Source organism: Peromyscus leucopus, chromosome 7, assembly GCF_004664715.2.
Source record: "Peromyscus leucopus breed LL Stock chromosome 7, UCI_PerLeu_2.1, whole genome shotgun sequence".
NCBI lineage: Eukaryota > Metazoa > Chordata > Mammalia > Rodentia > Cricetidae > Peromyscus > Peromyscus leucopus.
Window position 1 is genome coordinate 67,218,476 of NC_051069.1, and position 23,392 is coordinate 67,241,867.

The following is a 23,392-nucleotide window of genomic DNA, read 5'->3' on the forward strand; positions in this document are numbered from 1 at the left end:
CTCTTGCGTTGTGGGGCAAACTGCTCTCTGATGCCCTGTTGAAGCTTTGGAAATCCAGCATCCACCTCGGCAGGGCTGTCTGGAGCAGTTTTGCTATGGATAACACATGTCAACTTAACATTTCATCTATGCCTTTTCGGAAGCTAAAAACGAAGGAACAGAAAGAAGACAGAAGAGCTATTGAGGTGTAGAGTTGAACAGTTTACCCAAGAAGTATTTAATACTTTGCTTAGTTTTATTATTTTTTTAAAAAATACGTTTTCTAGATTTGTGACTTGTCAAAGCAAGAGGCGTGACCTCGTCCTATTTATAAAGAACAGAAAACAAATGAACACGGGAAGAGAACGGAATCCACCTCTCCTTCCCTTTCTCCTTCTCAGTGACTTCTCCCTCCACAAGAGCTGAGTCTCTGTCCTGTCCTACTCATTTTTGTCCTTCATGGTATCTCAATGTCACGTTCATATATGAGAAATTCTTGCTTAAAAGTCTTCGTGAAGGGCTGTGGGTGTGGCCCCACAGAGGAGAGCTTGCTTAGCATGTTAAAGGCTCTGGGTTCAATTCCCAGCAACAAATTCCAACAGCAAAGCTTTCTTGGGCATGGAGGGCACACCTGTAATCCTGAAATTTAGGAGGCTGAGGCAGAAGGATCATGAGTTTGAGGTCAGCCCAGGCTACATAGTGAGAACCTATCTCAAACAAATTTAGAACATTCTTCCTGGAGGCCAAGAGGCAAAGCTCCATAGTTTAGCACGTGGTGCTGAATGGGGCTTTAGCCTTGGTACCCCAAACCCAAATAGCTAAACAAAGGAGTCTCTGTTCCTTAGTCAACTGGTCAGTCCCCAGTCTCTGCTGAAGTACTTTCCAGAAAAGACAGTACAAAATCTGGAATGAACTTTGCCATAAGCAAGTATTTTCAAAATAATCTTTACCGTTTGATTTGTAACTAATGTGTATGATACAAGAATCAAAAATAAATGATATCTCTTGTTACTCTGGTCCTCTGCAATACTAAAAGCTTTCTTGTCTACCCCATAGACTAACGACATTTTCTAAATACATATGTAAATATTATTATACATAATATATAAAATATATTGTTTTCTATATTGTTGTATGTCTGTGTGTGATGTCATATCTGGTATTGTATCAACTCTGGCTTTTGCCATTTTAGGTTACAATTGAACAGTGGTCCCTTATAAGCACATGGAAGCTGAGTGGCCTCATTTTCAATGGCACATAGCCATTAGTATTATAATTAAATAGTCTCCATTCATAGACATCCACATTGTTTGAATCTAGTAAATTCTTCGGTGGGAATGCAGAAAAACAAAATACTTGATTTAGCAGAGTTCCACTGCAAATGCTTGTATATGCCCATGAAGGCGGGAAACCAGACCTCCTTCAGAAGTTCCCAGTGAGTGAAGGTGGATCCCACTCCACCCCAAGGCCCTTCCACGTCTCAAAACTGATCTCTAAGTTAGTGCTTTATAACTTTGCTAACTTTGGATGTACTCCCATACAACAGTTCGTTTTGTCTTTCTGAGGGAGCCCAAATAATTGTACATTTGGTCTATTTTAAAGGGTTGTTGAGGAAGCCCGTGAGATGGCTTAGTGGGTAAGGATGCTTGCCACCAGGCTGATGACTTCACTTCAGTCCTCGGAACCCAAATGGTAGAAAGAATTACTCTAGCAAGTTATCCTCTGACCTCCGTGTACGCTCATTGCACTCACACCTATGTGCATAAACATACACAACAAATGTGAAAAGAAGTATAACCCACACAAGGAAGAGTGCAAAAGTCATAGTACATAGCTCAACACAATGAGATCACCCAGTCTGTCTGCCATGTTGCTGATGTACATTCTCTTGGGGAAACAATGTGCTTTTCAGATTAGACACAGTTTATTTGAACATCTACAACTGCTTACACTGGCCTTCCAATGAGATTCTATTGAATATCACCTAGGCTGTGGGATGTAGCTATGGGCATGATGGAGTTTCCTATGCCTAGACAGTTCTAATTGCATTGAAAGAGAAAAAAGAACCAATGACTGCTGGAGGAATTTTAATATCTATTGTTCTGTGATGCTTTAGTATTACAAATATTTTTCTCCACTAGACTGAAGCACCCTTTCATCTCAGCCATTTTCACTTTAAAGCAATCTATAATCTTGATATTTATCAAAACAAGAACACGTCGTTAACTGCCAGCTCCACTCCCACACCCGATCCCCAGCCTTCCAAAGGCTTCTGCTTCTTAACTCTGCTGCTTCTCGCACTTAGCTCTAGACTTCCAAACAGCAAGATTCCACATCCGTGTTTTCACGGTGTGTATCTGTGTCATTCCGACCACAGATTAGGATCTGAGAGCTTCATAATGGTACCAGCCCCACCCTTCACCATCTCTATTGTATATATAGTTTGATGATTTTTGCCCATAGTATATTTGGTCATTTTGTGTAATGAAACCCAGCCAAAATCAAGATATAGAATACAGCCGTTATCCGAAAAGCTTCTGTTGGTATGGGGTTGGGGGAGAGGTGGAGAGGAGGGTCAGCACTTAAGAGTGCATACTGCTCTTACAGAGGACTCAGTTCAGTTCCCAGCACCCACGTCAGGTGACTCACAACTTCTACAACTCCAGCTCCAGGGGATCTTACACACTCTTCTGGTCTCTGTGGATACCCTCGCTTGCTCCCATGCACACAGACATACATAAATACACATAATTAAAAATCCTTTTGCAGGGCCGTGGTGGTAGCACATGCCTTTAATTCCAGCACTCGGGAGACAGAGGCAGGTGGATCTCTGAGATCAAGGCCAGCCTGGTCTACAGAGCAATTTCCAAGACAGCCAGGGCTACACAGAGAAACTCTGTCTCAAACCACCACCACCCACCCACCACCCCCAAAAAAAACTTTTAGAAAGTGATTGGGTCCCTTCTCAGTCAACTCTTTCCCTGATTCCCAGCCCCCAGCATGCACTGCGTGCTTTCTGTCGCCACAGTGTTGCTACAGTGTTGCATTCTTTGAAATGACCTGCAAGTGGAATCACAGGCCTTTAAAATCCGCTTTCTTACTCTGCAGAATGCTTTTAAGATCTACACATGTCCCGTGTGATATTAGTGAACTTGTTTACTCTGTTATAGGAATGAATCACACTTCATCCATAAGTTAACCTGTGTACATTCAGGCTGTTTCCAGTTTTGTAAATTATGGATAAGACTATTATAAATGTCCAATTAAAGGCTCTTGTGTACATTTCTCTAGTCTGTGTACCTAGGCATGAAATCATTTCATCATATGTTAAATGCACGCTGTGTCTAGCATTCGTAGATACTGCTAAGCTGTGTGGCAGAGTGGCTGCAGTATTTCTCAGGCCTGTCAGAAGTAGACGTGAACGTCTCCCTCCTTGACTTCATTTTCTAAGCTCCTTTCATTCTTAACCATTCTTAGAAAGAAGTAGTAGCAACTCCTTGAGGCTTTGTTGTTTGAAGTAGGGTCTTACTCTGCAGACTTGGCTGGCCTGGGACTCACTGTGTATCCCAGGCCTCCCAGCTGCTGGAATTACAAGCATGAGCTATTATGCCTGGCTTCTCACTGGGGCATTAAATTACATTTCCCTGGTGACTTACAGGGTTGAGCATCTTTTTATGTTTTATTTACCACTTATATGACTTTGGTAAAGTATCTACTCAAATCTTTTGCCTATTTCTTTGGTTGCAGATAATGAGGTTTGAGAATTATATCTTCAGGATCTAAATCTCTAGTCATATAGGTATTTTTGTAGGCTTTTTGCTTTATATCATCTAAATAAACATTTGTAATCAAATGTATGATTGACAAATATTTTCCCAGTTACTGCATCCTATCTAATACAAGGCCATAAAAATTTGTCTCTATACTTTCTTTGAGAGATTTTGTTTTTAGCTATTATAGTTAAGTCAAGCTCTATTTCTACATAAATTTCATGTATGAGGTATGAGGCAAGGATCGCATTTCATTTTATTTTGAATAAGAATATTAAATTGTCTCAAAGGCATTTGTTGAATCAATATTTCCTCCCAATCTGAAAAGATCAATATTCAGAATTTCTAGGGCCCAAAGAAATGGCTCAGTAGCTAAGAGCACTTGCTGAACTTACAGAGGATCAGGGTTTCGTTGCCAGTATCCACATGATGGATCAGAACCATCTGCAACTGGTTCCAGGAGATCTAACATGCTCTTCTGGCCTTTGTGGGCAGCAGGTGCGTCTATAGTGCACATACATGAAGGCAAAGACTCATACACATTAAAAAAAAAAGTCTTATTTCCTGGAACCCATTGCTATTTCTTTGATTATAGTTTCTATACCTTTTCAGATGACCTTGACTGGTAATCCTGTTTGGAGTCATGTTCATATCTTTCATCTCTGTATGCATGTAAAAAGTTAGGAGCACAACATAATTCTCTGCAATAGCAGGTTTCTTACTACATTTTTATACAGGCTGTGATGCGCTTTGATCTCATCTGCACACCCCTGTTGACCTCTCTCGTCGCCTTCCTGTCTCTTGTTGGTCTCTTTCTGTGTCTTTTTTAAAACTTTTGGACTTTCTGTACAAGACAGCACATAGTTGTCTGTCTTTCTGACTCTGGCTCTGGCCATGAAGATTTCTAATTCTGTCCAATTTTCTTGGCCAGTTATTTTCTTGCCAGACTTAGAATATGTCTTTTCATTCCTTTCTGGCCTACAGCATCTGTCTGTACTGAGAAATCCATCAGTTTAGAGAGGACATCTTTGCTTAGTGCTTTTCTTCTTGCAGACTTTAAAATGATTTTTTTGACAGTTTGATGCACATTGTGGTGATATTTTCTTCATGGTTTTTAGTGTCCTTTAAACTTCCTGTCCATGGATGTACATATCTGTCCCAACATTAGGTGAATCATTTGCTGTTATTACATCAAATGCATTTTCCTGAGCTTTTTTTCTCCTGGTTTTCAGGTATTTTATAAATGATGAAGCTTCATTCAGTTTAATGCTGCCACAAAGGTCGCCAATTCTTTCATCATTATTTTTCCATTTTTCTCTTTCTATTTGTATCACTGCAATCACACTCTTTTGATTTTAAACTTGTTCTTAAGCTCTGTATAGGTCTATATTATATTCTGAACATATTGTCCTCATACCCCTGGTCTTCTATGTTGACATTTCTTTCTGTTCCCATAGACAGACTTCTACATTCATATCATATGTGAACATATAGTTTAAGTATAGCTTTAAATATCGATATAAAATCCAGAACCCACAAATGAGAGAAAAATATACAATATTTGTGTTTCTGACACTAGATTAATTTAATATGATCCTCTCTCCAGTCATATCTACTTTCTTACAAATGACTTCATTCTTATTTATGGCTGAAAAAAATTTCCATTGTGTGTAGAAAGCACTTTTCTTCATCCATCCCTGTGTTGTTGGCCATCTAGGTTGGTCATCACTTAGCTACTGTGAATGGTGCTGTGGCAGACACTGATGTGCAAGCATCTCTGTAGTTCTGGCTGCCATCCAGGTCACAGGAAGGTCTGCTTTTAGCTTTTTTAAAGAAATCACCACACTGGCTTCCACGTGCCTAGACTAGTTTACCCTCCTGGAAGAAGGGTGTAAGGGTCCCTTGGTCTACATCCTCAACCACATGTCTTGTTTTCTCAATGACTGCCATTTGGACTGGTGTGAGATGAAATTCAGTGTTTGGCAGGGCAGTTCCAATGACCAGGTCTTCTTCAACATCCCACATTCTTCCTTCTGCTTGGTTGACCCCTTGTTGAGGCTTTGTCTGTGTTGTTGATTCACCGAGCTCTTCATTTCCTTGCATATGAATGATGCTTATCCCAAATCCCTCTTTCCTGAACTCTTCATTCATCTATAGCTTATTCTCTGTTTTCTCTGGGAACTTACTGATCTTTTTATGATTGTTCTTTTTGGGGGTATTTTGTTCATTTCAGTTTCTTTGGACTCTGTTTATAGGAAAATATTGCATTGGTTTTGGAAGCATCAGGTTACTTGACAGTCTCATATTTCTTTTGCTTCTACATTGAGATGTGCACATCTGGTGGAGCAGGTGCCTCTATTACTTTCAAAGGTGCATTTCTTTTTTAATTATTTTATTTTTAAAACTATTTTAATTTATATTGAATTATTTTTATTTTATGGTATTTTCACTGCATACATGTCTCCGCCATATGTGCATGCCTGGTGTCTACAGAGGCCAGAGAGGGTGACAGATCCCCAGAGCTGGAGTTACAGACAGTTGTGAGCTGCCACATGGGTACTGGAACTTGAACTTGGGTCCACTGCAAAAACAGCAAGTACTCCTAACCACTGACCCATGTCCCCAGTCCCTGGGTGACATTTTAATAAGTGTGTATCTCCTGGCTTAGGATATCAGCTTATTATGCAATGCTGGCTTTCACTTCTATTGAGACATAATACTGAAGCTTCCCTAGAGCTTCTTAGGTTCTGATTAATGACTCTGAGCATAGTGAATATTGAGGAGGGTCAAACAGAATCAGTGTCTCTTGGACCACATAAAAGTAGGGCACTCTAGTAATGTAGGCAGGTTTTGTAAGTATCAGGGCATGAGGGGCAGTTAATTCTACAGTGAAAATGATATATAGGATATATATCATACATATATATGTGTATATATATTTCTATATATATAGTGAGAGTAATAGTATCCTTTCTTTAGTTTTGTGTGTGTACATATATATACACACATATAAAACTAACACACACACACACACACACATACACACACACATATATACATATATGGGGGTCTCATGTAGCCAGACTAGTCTTGAATAGGCTATGTAATCTAGGATGACTTTGAATTTCTGATCCTCCTGCCTCTACCTACCAAGTGCTGAAATTCTAGGTGTGTGTCACTATGGCTGATCCATAGGGTTCTAGGGATGGAACTCAGGGCTTTGTCTAAGATAGGTAAGCATTCTACCAACTGAGCTACATTCCCAGCCTTCATTTATTTTTTAACGCCTATAAAAAAAAAAAAAAAAAAAAAAAAAAGCTGCTATTAAGTCACAGGCACACAGTACTGAGAATGCGAACAATTTTCTCCTGCCAGGGAAGCAGGTAGGCTGACTGCGGATCTTCACCTCTCCTTTGGCTCCTCCCATCCCAGCCCCCCCCCCCAGTCTCATCCCAGCTCTGAAGCAGAACACCTGCAGCAGTCTCCCTTTCCTCTCTGACCCCATCCTGAAGACATCATAGAGCTCTCTTCCAGCCTTCCTTCCCCCAACTCCTCCCAGTATCCCAGCCTTCAACACCAGCAGACATTCCCTGGGAACACACCATCTGAGCAGGCCAGGAAAGCAGGATAGCTAACTAAACACCTTAACCACTTCCTCCTCTCGTCCAAACCCAGTCCCCCAGTTTCACTCCTAGCTCTGCAACAGGGCATCTGCTACAGAGCTCTTTCCTCCACTTCGGACATCACCTACGGATCTCACAGACCTTCCCCTCCTAACCTCCTTTCCCCAACTAGTTGCTTTATTCCAGCCCCCAACTCCAACAGGCACTCCCTGCTAACCCACAGACCACTCATGCCAAGGAAGCAGGTAGACTAACTGCAGATCTTCCCCTCTCCTTCTGTTCCTCCAGGTCCAATCCCCCAGTCTCACCCCTGGCTCTATAGCAGACCCCCTGGAGTGATTTCTCCTTCACTCTCTGCCCTGTTCCAAGGAGACTAAATAAGCAGGTCCTGGTGGAACACTCTGCCTCCCTCTGTCCTGTGAACCCTCTTGGATCACTAACCTATCCTCATTCCTAAGCATCAGCTCCCAATACCCTGAAACACATCATACCTGGGGGACTCTCAGTGGCCACACTTTTCAGGGACACAGAAAATTTCCTACCAGGCAATATACAGCCACCATTCTCTCAAAGAGAGAGAAGGGGGAGGGGGGAGAAGGAAAGGAGGGAGGAGGAGAAGAAGAAGAGGAAGAAGAAGAAAAAGGAGAAAAGAAAGAAAGAAAGAAAGAAAGAAAGGAAGGAAGGAAGGAAGGAAGGAAGGAAGGAAGAAGAGAGAGAAAGAAAGAACCCAGAAAGGAAACAGAAACCAAGAAACGAAACATCCACCCAACAAAGACAAAATCAGATATCATCACCTAGAATTATAATCTTCCCAATCTCAGATGTCTAGATACTAGCATAGAAACATCATCAATAACAGTCAGGACAATATGTCTCCATTAGAGCCCAGCAAGCCTACCACAGCAGGCCCTCAATATTCCAGCATAACTGAAGCCCAAGAAAAAGACCTCAAAACAACCTGTCCTAAAAGAGGAAATGAATACATCCCTTGAAGAAATTCAGGAAAACACAAACAAACAGTGGAAGGAAATGAATAAAACTGTTCAAGATCTGAAAATGGAAATAGAATCAATAAAGAAAACCCAAAGTGAGAGAATTCTGAAAATGAAAATTTTAGAAATTCAAACAGGAACTATAGAGACAAACTTGATCAACTGAATACAAGAGATGGAAGAGAGAATCTCAGGCACTGAAGATATGATAAAAAAAAAATTGGATACGTTGATCAAAGAAAATGTTAAATCTAAAAAACTTCTGGCACAAAACTTCCAGGAAATCTGGGATACTACGAAAAGACCAGATCTAAGAATAATAGGAATAGAAGGAGAAGAATCCCAGGTTAAAGGCAAAAAAAAAATATTTTTGATGAAATCATAGAAGAAAAATTTCCTAGCCTAAAGAATGAGTTGCCCATAAAGGTACAAGAAGCACACAAATCACCTAATAGATTATACCAGAAAAAAAAAAGCTCCCATTGACACATAATCAAAATACTAAACCTACAGAACAAAGAAAGAATATTAAAAAGCTGCAAGACAAAAAGGTCAAGTAATACATAAAGACAGATCTATTAGAATCACACCTAATTTCTCAATGGAGACTCTAAAAGCCAGAAGGGCCTGGACAGATGTGCTGCAGACAATAAGAGACCACAGATGCCAGTCCAGACTACTATACCCAGTAACACTTTCAATCACTATAGATGGAGAAAATAAGATATTTCATGATAAAACCAAATTTAAGCAGTGTTTATCTACAAATTCAGCCCTACAAAAGGTGCTAGAGGTTAACTACACCCATGAAAACACAGGAGATAAATAATTTCAGATCAGTTAAAAACAAAAGAAACACACACACACACACACACACACACACACACACACACACACTCCACTGACACCACCACCGCCACCACCAAACAAATAACAGGAATCAACAACCATTGGTCATTGATATCTCTTAACATAAATGGTCTCAATCCCCCCCCCCACAAAAAAAAGGAACAGACTAACAGAATGGACCAGAAAGTAGGAATCATCCTTTCCTGCATCCAAGAAACATATTTCAACATCAATGGTTGAGGGTTTACCTCAGGGTAAAGGGTTAGAAAAAGACATTCCAAGCAAATGGACCTAAGAAACAAACTAATGTAGTCATTTTAATATCTAACAAAATAGACTTCAAACCAAAACTAATCAGAAGAGATAGGGAAGGACACTACATACTCATCAAAGAAAAACTCCACCAAGATGACATTTCAATTCTTAACATCTATGCCCTAAACACAAGGGCACCCATATTTGTAAAAGAAACACTGCTACAGTTTAAATTACATTTGAACCCTCACACAGTGATAGTGGGAGACTTCAAAACCCCACTCTCACCAATAGACAGGTCATCCAGACAAAAACTAAACATAGAAATGCTGGAGCTAACAGATGTTATAAACCAAATGGATCTTAACATATCTACAGAACATTTCACTCAAACACACAAAAAATACCTTCTTCTCTGAACTTCATGGAACTTCCTCCAAAACTGATCACATATTTAGACACAAAATAGATCACATACTTAGGATTTCTATTGTTGTGACAAAGCACCATGACCAAAGAGCAAGTCGGGGAGGAAAGGGTTTATTTGGCTTACACTTCAGCATTGCTGTTCATCACTGAAGGGAATCAGGACAGGAACTCAAACAGGGCAGGATCCTGGAGTCGGGAGCTGATGCAGAGGCTATGGAGGGGAGCTGCTTATTGGCTTGCTTCCCCTGGCTTGCTCAGCCCACCTTCTTACAGAACCCAAGACCAACAGCCCAGAGATGGCACCACCCACCATGGGCTAGGCTCTCCCCCACTGATCACTAATTGAGAAAATGCCTTACAGCTGGATCTCATGGAGACATTTTCTCAACTGGGGCTCCTTCCTCTCTGATGACTTTAGCTTGTGTCAAGTTGACGTACAAAACCAGCCAGTACAGGCACAAAGCAAGTCTCAACAGATACGAGAAAATTGAAATGACATCCTATATTCCATCAGACCACCATGGATCAAAGCTGGATATCAATGACAACAGCAACAGCAGAAATCTTACAAATTCATAAAAACTGAACAACTCTCTACTGAATGAAAAATGAGTCAGGCCAGAAATAAAGGAACAAATTAGAGACTTTCGAGAATCCGTTGAAAATGAATACACAACATACCCAAACTTATGGGACACAATTAAAGCATTTCTAAGAGGCAAGTTCATCGCACTAAGTGCCTACATAAAAGAAAAAAAAAAAACTACAGGAGAGATCTCATACTAGCAACTTAATAACACACTGGAAAGCTCTAGAGCAAAAAGAAGTAATCACACCAAAGAGGAGTAGACAGCAAGAAACAATCAAACTCAGGGCTGAAATCAATGAAATAGAAACAAAGAGAACAATACAAGAACCCATGAGACAAAGAGTTGGTTCTTTAATAAAATCAACAAGGTAGACAAACCCTTATCCTAAGTAACTAAAAGGAGAAGAGAGAATATCTAAATCAATAAAATAAGAAACAAAAAGGGGGACATAGCAACAGATACCAAGGAAGTCCAGAGAATCATAAGGTCATATTTTCAAAACCTACACTACACCAAACTGGAAAATCTAAAAGAAATGGACAATTTTCTGAACAAATGCCACTTACCAAAGTTAAATCAAGATCAGATAAACAATTTAAATAAACTTATAACCCTTAGTGAAATAGAAGCAATCATTAAAAGTCTCCCAACCAAAAACAGGCCAGGATCAGATGGCTTTATGAAAGAATTCTACCAGATTTTCAAAGAAGAGTTAACATCAATACTCCTCAAATTATCCCACAAAGTAGAAACGAAAGGAACATTGCTCAATTCATTTTGTGAGGCCACAGTTACCCTGATACCCAAACCACATACAGACCCAACAAAGAAAGATAATTACAGATTAATTTCCTTTATGAATATAATTGCAAAAATTAATTTTTTTACTTAATAAAATACTTGCAAACCTAATCCAAGAACACATCAAAAAGATCATCTACCATGATCAAGTAGGCTTTATCCCAGAGATGCAGGGATGACTCAATATAAAAAAATCAATAAATGTAATCCACCATATAATCAAATTGAAAGAAAAAAAAAAACATGATCATCTCATTAGACTCAGAAAAGGCCTTTGACAAAATCCAACACCTTTTCTTGATAAAAGTCCTGGAAAGATTAGGGGTACAAGGGACATACCCCAACATAATAAAGGCAGGTTACAGCAAACTTATAGCCAACATCGAATTAAATAGAGAGAAACTCAAAGCGTTTCCACTAATATTAGGAACAAGACCAGGTTGTCTCTTTCTATAGCTATTGAACATAGATAGTACTTGAATTCTTAGCTAGAGCAACAAGACAACTGAAGGAGATCAAGGGGATATAAATTGGAAAGGAAGAAGTCAAAGTCTTGTTATTCACAGATTATAGGATAATTTCTATAAGTGACCCTAAAAATTCCAACAGGGAACTCCTACAGATGACAAGCACTTTCAGCAAAGTAGCTGGATACAAAATTAACTCACAAAAAACAGTAGCCCTTGTATATACAAATGACAAATGACTGAGGAAGAAATCAGGGAAGCAGAACTTTTCATAATAGCTTCTAATAATATCAAATATCTTGGGGTAACTCCAACCAAGCAAGTGAAAGACTTGTATGATAAAAACTTCAAGATTTTGAAGAAAGAACTTGAAGAAAATACCGGAGGACCTTCTATGCTCATGAATGGGTAGGATTAAAAGGGTAAAAATGGCCGTCCTACCAAAAGCAATCTACAAATTCAGTGGAATCTCTATCAAAATTCTGACACAATTCTTCACAGATTTTGAAAGGACATTTCTCAGCTTCATGTAGAGTCCTGTCCACTAACAATTATTCCATGCTAGCAAGAACCTTTGCATGGCTTGTGGATCTCTGGCACACATTATGGTACTCATGTGGACACATATATGCTTCTCAATAAATATTTGTCCACCAGACTACAAAAAACAAAAACAAAAACAAAAAAAACTCAACATAGCTAAAAAACAATCCTGAACAGTAAAAGAACTGTTCAAGGTCTCACCATTCCTGATTTCAAGCTGTACTACAAAGCTATAGTAATAAAAAACCAAGTGATATTGGCATAAAAACAGACACATTGACCAATGCAAATTGAAGACCCAGACATAAATTCACACCTAGGGACACCTGATTTTTGATAAAGGAGCAAGAAATACACACTGGAAAAAAGACAGCATCTTCAACAAACGGCACTAGACAAACTGGACATCTGCATGTAGAAGAATGTAAATAGATCCATACTTATCACCTTGCACAAAACTCAAGTCCAAATGGATCAAAGATCTCAATATGAAACAAGATACACTGAACCTGATAGAAGAGAAAGTAGGGAATAGCCTTGGGCTCATTGGCACAGTAGATGACTTTCTGAACAAAACACCAATAGCACAGGCATTGAGATCAACAATTAATTAATGGGACCTCATGAAACTAAAAAGTTTCTGCAAGACAAAGGACACTGTTAATAGGACAAAAGGCAGCCACAAAATGGGAGAGATTTTTTTTTTTTTACCAACTATACATCCAATAGAGGGCTAATATCCAAAATATATAAAGAACTCAATAAACCAGATATCAAAAAACAAATGATCCAATTAAAAATGAGGTACAGATCTAAACAGAGAATTCTCAACAGAGGAAACTCAAATGGCTGAGAAACCTTTAAAGAAATGCTCAACATCCTTAGCCATCCAGGAAATGCAAACAAAACTACTCTGAGATTCCATCTTACACTTGTCAGAATGGCTAAGATCAATAAACACAAGTGACAGTTCATGTTGGCAAGGATGTGGAGCAAGGGGAACACTCCTCCATTGCTGGTGGGAGTGCAAACTTGTACATCCATTGTGGATATGCAGTTCCTCAGAAAGATGGGAATCGATCTACTTCCAGACCCAGCTGGAGATACCACACTTGGGCATACACCCAAAGGCCACTTCATCTTACCACAAGGACACTTAAACAACTATGTTCATCGCTGCTTTATTCATAATAGTCAGAAACTGGAAACAGCCTAGACGCCCCTCAACAGAAGAATGGATAAAGAAGTGTGGTACATTTACACCATGGAGTATTACTCAGCTGTTTTTTTTTTTTTTTTTTAAAAAAAAAAGTGACATCATGAAATTTGTAGACAAATGGATAGAACCAGGAAAAAAAAAAAAAAAAAAAAAAAAAAAAAAAAAAAAAAAACCATCCTGAGTGTGGTAACCCAGACCAAGAAAGACAAATACAGTATTATTTGCTTGTAAGTGGATATTAGCCAATAAATAAATGATAATCAAGCTGCAATCCAAAGACCCAGAAAGGTTAGGTATAGAAGAAGAGACTGGGGGAGAGGACACATAGATCTCTCTGGAAGGGGGAAATAGAATAGATTTCATGGGTGTACTGGGAGGGGATGGGAATGGGAGGATCAAGTGGGGAGGGGAATGGGAGATAGGTTGAGGGAGGGAATGTAGGGAGAGACAGAATTGGAGGGGCATTTTAGGGGTGCTATGAAAACCTAATGCAGTTGAAACTTCCTAAAATACATGAAGGTTATCTTAATAAGGTCTCTTAATAAAGGGGGAGATGGAGTCCCCAACTGGCTATCTCTTATCACCAAATTGAGTTGTTGACTAAAGGAGTCCCATGGAACTCCCCAAATAACCCAGGCTGTTGTCAAGACAATAGGTTACTCTCCATAAACTGACAACAAGATCCCATTGTTGATGACAACACCCTCAGAACTCACTGAACATGGAGAGGTCTTACTGATACCTACAAAGAACCTTTACTCCTATGATAGTGTCTTTGGTATGGAAAGCACCAACCCAGCCACAAAACATCTACAATCTGCCCTGCCTGAAAAATATGCCAGGGCAACGGTAGCACAAAGCTTGTGGGAGTAACCAGTCCATGTCTGATTTGACTGATCCCACTCCACAAGAGGAAACTCATACCTGACACCGCTTGGGTGACAAGGAACCATAGACTAGATAAACCAGAGACCTAGGGTAAAAGAGAAGAAGCTAAGGATTGGGATTGAGAAACCAACCTGGGAAATCTCACTCCCTGCCCACTCAGGGGTGTGTTGTAAACACGATGGAAAAGTGGAAAGGACGCGCGTCCGGGTGTCAGATCTTTCAGGGAAGAAATAGAGCTTCCCCGACCTCACATTCCGCAGCTGTGACCTGGAAAATGAAACTGACGAAAGACAGATTAACCAGAGAAAGGGGAGGGGTGTCACACAGAGCAGAAATGAACATAAATGGAAGGGCAAGAAGGTGGCACTCGGCAGGCGTGACAGAGGCGGTACAATTTGTGGTGACATGACAGGGTAAAGAAAGTGGTTCTGAGCTTCCAGAGGCAGCAAACCGCGGAAGGAAATCCTCGGGGGAAACGAGTAGGAGATGTAAGTTTCTCCTAGTAAGGTCTGTTGTGTAGACCGGAGTCCTTCTGCCCTTCTAGTACAAGAAAAGGGAGGGAAGTGGCTGCCCTGCGTGTAAGGGGGCAGCAGTCAAGCCCCTCACCGCTGTCTTCCGCTCCGATCGGTCTTCCTGCCAAAGGGGCACATTCTGATCCCGTCGGTTTTGCAATAGCCACTGGCAGTCTCCATCCTGCTACGCTGGAAGCGCTCAAGGACCTGGACCATTGTTCACCATGACACCCCACTGGCCCGTTTATTCAACTGAGATTTTTGAAACGTGTGTGGGTGTTTTGCCTGAGTGGATGTCCATCCCCTTGACTGTTGAGATGAAGACGATGATCTTGTCTTAGCGTTCTTTCATACACTGACCTCCTCTTCAGGAGAGGCTACCCCAGGATGACCACGTCCTGAGGAGAAAGCAGGATTCATTCATTCATCCTCATCCCCATCTAACTTATAGAGATCTACTTGCCTTGGCCTTCCAAGGGCTGGCATTACAGGTATGAGCTATCACACCAAGCAGGATAATCTTAACTTTGATAATAAGCAAGTATAGAATTGTCTTTAGGTTTTTTTCCTTCTGTTTAATGACTATATAACAATCGTAAAAAATTTAGAGGGATATTTGCATATCACGTGACAAAATGTCTTTTCTTGACCTAAAGGGAAGTTTCTTTTCATTTGAATTTTCCCAAGGAAATCTGACAAGCCTTAATCAAATAGGGCAGACTGTGAGTGTCTTTTCATTGTGTCCATTCTTGTAACAAAAGCTTTCCTGAGAGCTTAAAATACAGAAACACTCGAGACACACAGAGAATATATAGAGACACATGCAGATACATACAGGGCATACACAAAGAGAGAAACAGATACACATACATAGATAAAGTCTCTCTCTCTCTCTCTCTCTCTCTCTCTCTCTCTCTCTCTCTCCTCTCTCTCTCTCTCCAAAGCCACATTCACAGTGGTAGTAAGGAAGAGATAAATCTGAAGCTCAGCTCCATTACTGAGCTTCTGAAAATGTGACCTTGGAATAGAGAGTTCACCTGTGTTTTCAGAACATTTCAAATGATACTGGCAAATCTATGACTAAAAAGAAAAATGGAAATTAGTTTTCCTGGATTCTATCCAGAGCTCTCCCTCACTGTGTTCTGTTTCAAAGCACGCCCACTCTGGGCTTCTTCTTTTACCCTGACTAGGCTAACACTTCTGTGCAGCCTAGTTTTAAATTAATGTGAGACAAGCTAGAATTATCTGAGAGGAGGGAACCTGGAGGAGAAAACACCTCCATAAGGTCAGGCTGTAGGCAAGTCCATAGAGCATTTTCTTAATTAGTGATTGATATGGGAGGATCCAGCCTATTGGGGGTGGTACTGCCCTAGGCTGGTGGTCCCCGGGATCTATAAGAGAGCAGGCTGAGTAAGCCATGGGGAGCAAGCCAGTAAGCAGCTCCCCTCCATGACCTCTGTATCAGGTTTCTGTTCAGTTTGAATTCCTGCCTCAACTTCCCTCAGTGGACTGAGATTCAAGAAGTGTAAGCCAAATAAACTCTTTCCTTCCCAACTTGCTTTTGCTCATGGTGTTTCATCACAGCAGTAGTAACCCTAGTTAGTAACTGTTAGTTAATAACCCTAACTAAAACAGCTTCCGGTGTCCTGACCTATTGGGATGGTTACAGTAGAACAGTTTGGGTAGCCAAAACTAGATGCCACTTCTTCAGAGCATCCCTTCCAGCTTGGAAGTGATCCTGGCTTCTCCCTACTAGTTATCAGGGAGTGAGTATGGACCCACTTCCCAGCAGGATGCAGGGCATGCCCAGATGCAGCTCAGCTGCAGCTCAGCGATATTGGATATGCATGGGGTAGGAACAGAGGGACACGGGGTTTGGTTCTTTTCACAATGGACCAAGGATTCCATTTCAGCCTGGGGAATTTCTCAGCCCATCTTCCAGTTTAGTCTTTAAAAGGCAAAGATTTGAAAGAAAGAAAAAGAAAGGAAGGAGGGAAGGAAGGGAGGGAGGGAGGGAGGGAGAGAGAGAGAGAGAGAGAGAGAGAGAGAGAGAGAGAGAGAGAGAGAGAGAGAGAGAGAAGAAAAAAGGAAAGAAAATCTTTGGCATATACATGGTGCCTAACTGTCACAGGCTTGGGACTTGGTGTTAGTGGGGAAGTAAGGAAGGGCCTATGGATAACTTGTTTATAATTTGGTAGGAGGGAAATGAAACACAGGTTAGCAGGTACAGCTTTTCTGTGGGGTCTTCCAACATGCGGAACATTCTAAGAAATGATAGAAAGTAAACAGAGGTGAGCTGCATGTTTCTAGAAGATTTCATAGACCTATTCTGGTGGAGCCAGAGATTCTACAAAATGAGAGACAGAGAGTGGGCATTCTTATGCCAACAGGGCAAAGGTAAGGAGCAGGCAGGTGCCCAGGGGTCTTGGGAACTACAACTCTTGCCTAAGCAAAGGACCATGAGGGTAAGCTAGAGGTAAAACTGGACCAATGAGTCAATGTAAAAACCAATCCAGACCTAGAATGCAAATCTCATGATTCTGGCTTGAGCTATATATCAAAGTCTGAAATCTGCTTGATAGTATTCACCCCACAGGTGACTTTTCTTTCAACACTCTCAACTTAAAACCATTTTGGAAATGTTAAACAACAGCCCAAATTCCAGATTCTCTCTCTCTCTTTGTTATTTTTTTTATCAATTATTTGAGCATTTCCGATTTTATACAATGTGTTTTAATCATATTTACCCTGCCTCCATGATTCCCAGATCCAACCTCATTTCCCTACACACCTAACTTTGTGTCCTCTTTTCTTCACATCCTTCAAGACCAGTTTGTGCTGGCCAAATATTTTTGGATGTGTAGTCTTCTACTGGAGAATGGTCAACTTCTAAGGGGCTACGCTCTTAGAAAAAAAAATTGCTCCTTCTCCCAGCAACTAACAATTACCATTTACTCCTTGGCTAGAGGCAGGATTGTGTGACCATCTCCCTTCTCAATGATGGAATTGGTCTGGTATGGGCTTGCATGGGTTTTGTGCATACTGTCATAATCACTGTGGGGTCATGTTATAGCTGCCCTGCTGTGTCCAGATGTTCCCCCTGTATTCATCGGCCACTTTTGGCTCTTACCGTCTTTCTACCACTTCTTCCACACTAATCCTTGAACCATGAGGTGGGGATATATGTTCTCTTTGGGGCTGAGAATCCTGTAGTCTTTTGTGCTCTGATCCTTGGCCAGTTGTGGGCCTCTGTGTTAATCAACATCTACTGCAAATAGAAGCTTCTCGAGTGATGACTAAGAGTTGCACTCATCTATGAATATAAAGTTAAGTCATTAAGAATTAATTTAATACTGTGTGCATTGAACAGCATAATAATAGTAGGTTCTCCCCTAGGGTTTATGAGCTGTCTATCCATTGGTTCTTGGTCCAGTATTGATGCCAAGGTTTGGGTTTCATATTGTGGCAATGGGAGTTAAATCCAATTAGAAAATGGTTGGTTACTCCCATGATGGTCTTGCCACTGTTGCACCAGCGGTCATGTCTTGCCAGGCCATTGGTTGTTGTAGCTGGATTGCATAGCTCACAGCTGAGCATGATTGCTGACTACTTTTCTCCTTCAGTAATAATCGTCAATTAGTTAGGGAACCCTCAGAATGAAGGCATGGATGTTGCGTCATGTTGATGTAGCTGTAGTTTTATGAGTGTTCTAGTTAGCTTTAATTGTCAACTTCGCACAGTCTGGAGTCATCTGAGAGGGAATGTTGCCGAGGGCATGTCTATGAGGATGTTGTCTAGATTGTCAATTGATATGGGAGGTCTCAGCCTACTGTGAGCAGTACCATTCCCTGGGCAGGTTGTCCTAGACTGTAGAAGAAAGCTAGTTAAGTTAAGTATGAGCCTGAGAGTGAGCCAGCAAGGACCATTCCTCCATGGTTTCTGCTATACTTCCTTGGCTGTGAGTGAGTTCCCTGATATGGAAATATATATATATATATATATATATATATATATATGTGTGTGTGTGTGTGTGTGTGTGTGTGTGTGTGTGTATACTAAATGGATATTGCAAAATGATTTTAAGTTGACAATGTTAAACCCAGAATAGCAAGAAGTCCTGCCAGTAGGTTCCTGCCTTGATTTCCTGCCCTTTCAAGCTGAAGTGAGATGACATCTCACTGCAGTTTTGACCTGCATTTCTCCAATGCCTGTTCATAGTGAGAAAATTTCCTATAGTTTATAGATCATTTTGATTTCTTTTTTTTTTGGGGGGGGGGGTTTGAGACAGGGTTTCTTTGTGTAGCTTTGTGCCTTTCCTGGGACTCACTTGGTAGCCCAGGCTGGCCTCGAACTCACAGAGATCCGCCTGCCTTTGCCTCCCGAGTGCTGGGATTAAAGGCATGTGCCACCAACGCCTGGTGATTTCTTTTTTTAAAAGTTGTAGACATGCTGGGTGATGGTGGCGCACGCCTTTAATCCCAGCACTCAGGAGGCACAGCCAGGTGGATCTCTGTGAGTTTAAGGCCAACCTGGTCTATGGGGCAAGATCCAGGACAGGCAAACAAAAACTACACAGAGAAACCCTGTCTCAAAAAAACCAAAAAAAAAAAAAAAAAAAAGTTGTAGACACTTGCTTTTTTTTGTTAAGTTTTTTGAGTATTGTCCATTTTCTGTATATTAACTCTCTGTCAAATGAATAGTCTGTAACTATTTTCTCCTAATGTGCAGGTTATCTCTCACTACTGTTTTCTGTGCTGTGTAGAACTTTCATCTGGTATTGTCATGTCTATACTTCTGTTTCTTGGGTTTTTGTGAGTTCCATCCAGGAAATCACTGCCTATAGCAATGTCTTGAAGTGTCTCCCTGGCACTTCCTTTTAGTAGTTTCAGAGTTTGAACCCTTGCTTTTTGGGTTGAATTTTGTAAGGGTAAGGGATGGAGAATAGGTTTTGATCTTCTGCAGGTGCATGTCCAATTTTCCCAGCCCTGTTTGCAAAAGAGGCTTCTCCAATACAAGCGCTAGTCATCTTTGTTGAGAGTCAGCTAGCTGTCGATGGGGCCCCTATACTGCTCAACTGTCTGTGTGTCTGTCTTGATTACAATATAATGCTGTTTTTTTTTTGTAAGTCTGAATGGTTTTATTAAATAAAAAACACAGAGCCAGATGCAGAGTTAAAAGCCCCAGAGGTCAGAGGGCAGTAGCTAAGAGCTGAGACCAAGGCTGCCTTTTCACCCCTCACTGCCACTGCCGTCCTTCCCCTGAGAAAGAGACCCACTTCCTGTGTGTCTGTCTTTTTATTGACTTTCTGTTCTGCCTTCTCATTGGTTGTAAATCCAACCACATGACCTCCTCGTCACTGCCTGTCTATACAGACCTCCAGGTCTCTACCGTTGGTATTGAGATTAAAGGCATGTATCTCCATGCTGGTGGAGTCCTTGAACACACAGAGATATGCCTGTCATGTGATCGGGACTAAGGTCGTGTGCTACCACTGCCAGACTTCTGCTAAATGGCTTGCTATTAACTCTGACCCCCAGGTGCTTTTATTTATTAACATACAAATAAAATCACATTTCAGCACAAATAAAATACCACCATATTTCCCCTTTTCTATTCCAATAAAAAGAAAAAAGGAAAAAGATCATAACTAATATAAGAAAAGGTATATACAAAAAGTATAATAACTACAATACAATATATACAAGCAATAAATACCTAAACAACGTGTAGTCCATTTGTATAATGCTGATTTTTGTTACTCTGGATCTGCTGCATGTTTGAAGATCAGTGATTGTGAGGCTTCCATCTTTTCTCTGTTTATTGTTTAGGATTTGTGATTTGGGGCTTTGATGTGACTTTAATATTGTTTTATATAGCTCTGTGAATAATGCTATTGAGATTCTCATGGGGACTACATGGGATCTGTAGAGTGCTTTGGACATTTTAATAACATTAAAATCTTGTACCCCATGAGCATGGAAGGTCTTTCTAGTTTTTTTTTTGTGTGTGTGTGTCTTTCAACTTATTTTTAAAGATTTGTTTTACTTTGAATTATGTTTATGTATGTGTCTGTGAGTATGGACATCCATAGAGATCAGAGGCTTCTGATTCCCTGGAGCTGGAGTGCTGTGGGATGGTCTGTATGTCAAATTGCTCTGATTGGTCAATAAATAAAATACTGATTGGCCAGTGGCCAGGCAGGAAGTAGGTGGGACAAGGAGAGAGGAGAATTCTGGGAAGCAGAAGGCTGAGGCAGGGAGACACTGCCAGCTGCCGCCATGACAAGCCTCATGTGAAGACACCGGTAAGCCACAAGCCACGTGGCAAGGTATAGATTTATGGGAATGGATTAATTTAAGCTATAGGATCAGTTAGCAAGAAGCCTGCCATGGCCATACAGTCTGTAAGCAATATAAGTCTCTGTGTTTATTTGGTTGGGTCTGAGCGGCTGTGGGACTGGCGGGTGACAAAGATTTGTCCTGACTGTGGGCAAAGCAGAAAAACTCTAGCTACACTGGAGTTATAGGCAGTTGTGAACTAGCTGATGTGTGTACTGGGTGCTGAACTTGAGTGCTCTGCAAGAGCAAAAGATGCTCTTAACTGCTGAACCATTTCTCTAGACCCTCAACACTTTTTTTTTTTTTTTTTTTTTGGGTTTTTTCGAGACAGGGTTTCTCTGTGTAGCTTTGCGCCTTTCCTGGAGCTCACTTGGTAGCCCAGGCTGGCCTCGAACTCACAGAGATCCGCCTGGCTCTGCCTCCCGAGTGCTGGGATTAAAGGCGTGCGCCACCAACGCCCGGCTCGACCCTCAACCCTTTTTAAAAAAATGATTTGATGATTCTTTTCCCACTTGAACCAGCTCAGGTTTTATTCATCTTGTTGATATGATTGCTAAACAAATAAAGACATTTCCCCCTCAGGATCACAGTTAGAATAGTGGTTTATATTCTTTTCAACTTGTAACCACCACTTCATCCTTGATTATTAAAATTTTCTGCTTACATGTGTGTATGAGTGTGTGTGGTGTGGTGTGGTGTGGTGGTGGTGGTGGTGGTGGTGGTGGTGGTGGTGGTGTGTGTGTGTGTAGGTAAGCATGCATGTGTGTGATGATGCATGCAGAGGCCAGAAGTTGACATGGGATGTCCTCCTTATATGTTGAGGCAGGATTTCTCACTGATGCTGGAGCTTCAGTTCATCTAGCTATCCAACTTGCTCTAGATACCCTTTGTCTCCTGAGAACTAGGACTGCAAGCAAACTGACATGCTTACTCAACAACTATGTTGAAGATGTGAACTCTGGTCCTCATGCTTTGGGGCCAAGCACTTTATCTGCTGAGTTGTCTCCCTGGGCCAAGATATTTAATTTTTGACACATTTTATATCTCTTATTTCCTGGGTATCTGGTTCCAAAGGAGGAAAAAAGTCACTGTTGAAGTTTCAAAGGAAGTTATGGTAAGTCGGGCGATATTTTTTCATGCCACTTCCAATCAGGTAGTTTTGTTTTGTTTTGTTTGAGGGTGGGGAGCAGGAAGCAGCTGCTGTTACCAATGAAATCTTCATTTTAAGGCTAGTCTTGTTGGGGAGCGGTAGGTAATCAACATCACCAGGAAGAATGGAAATTCCACACAGACAACCCCCTCCTTGAAGGCTGGTTCCCAACAATTGTTACTTATTACTTGGCAGAAAACACACACCAAAAAAACAAACAAACAAAACAAACAAAAAAAAAAAAAAAAAAGAGTTTTAGCTGCCTTTATCATATCTTCTTTCATTCTAGCTAATTTTTCATTTGTTGTGATAAACATCATGACCAAAAGCAACTTGAAGAGGAGAGTTGCTTTTTATCATCCAAGGAAGTCAAGGCAGGAACTCAAGGCAGGAGCTTGAAGCAAAAACAATGGAAGAATGTTGCTAAGTGCCTAGTAATAATAGATCAAATAAAGACCTATGTATTACTTCTTTTTTTTTTTTTTTTTTTTTTTTTTTTTTTTTTTTTTTTTGGATTTTTCGAGACAGGGTTTCTCTGTGTAGTTTTTGTGCCTTTCCTGGGACTCACTTGGTAGTCCAGGCTGGCCTCGAACTCACAGAGATCCACCTGCCTCTGCCTCCCGAGTGCTGGGATTAAAGGCGTGCGCCACCACCGCCCGGCCCTATGTATTACTTCTAATCAAGTCATATTTACCCACCTTGCTTTGGGGATAGCTCTGTAAAGGAGAAGAAAGGGGGAAAGTCTGCATTCCTTTATTTTTAAATCTCTAGGGTGAATATTTAATAAAAAATATTTTCACAGGAAGTAGGGCTATGAGGTCTTACTAAAGAGCTGCGTGTATTCACTGTATGTAGCCAGGCAGCCTGTGGTACCACCAAAGCACCAGCAAGTCATGTCCATTCCCGAGAAGGCAGCCCACTTTCTCAGCTGACAATTTAATTTCTGACCCTAATTAAACAAACAGTTAAGGCTACTGTCGAGTGGAA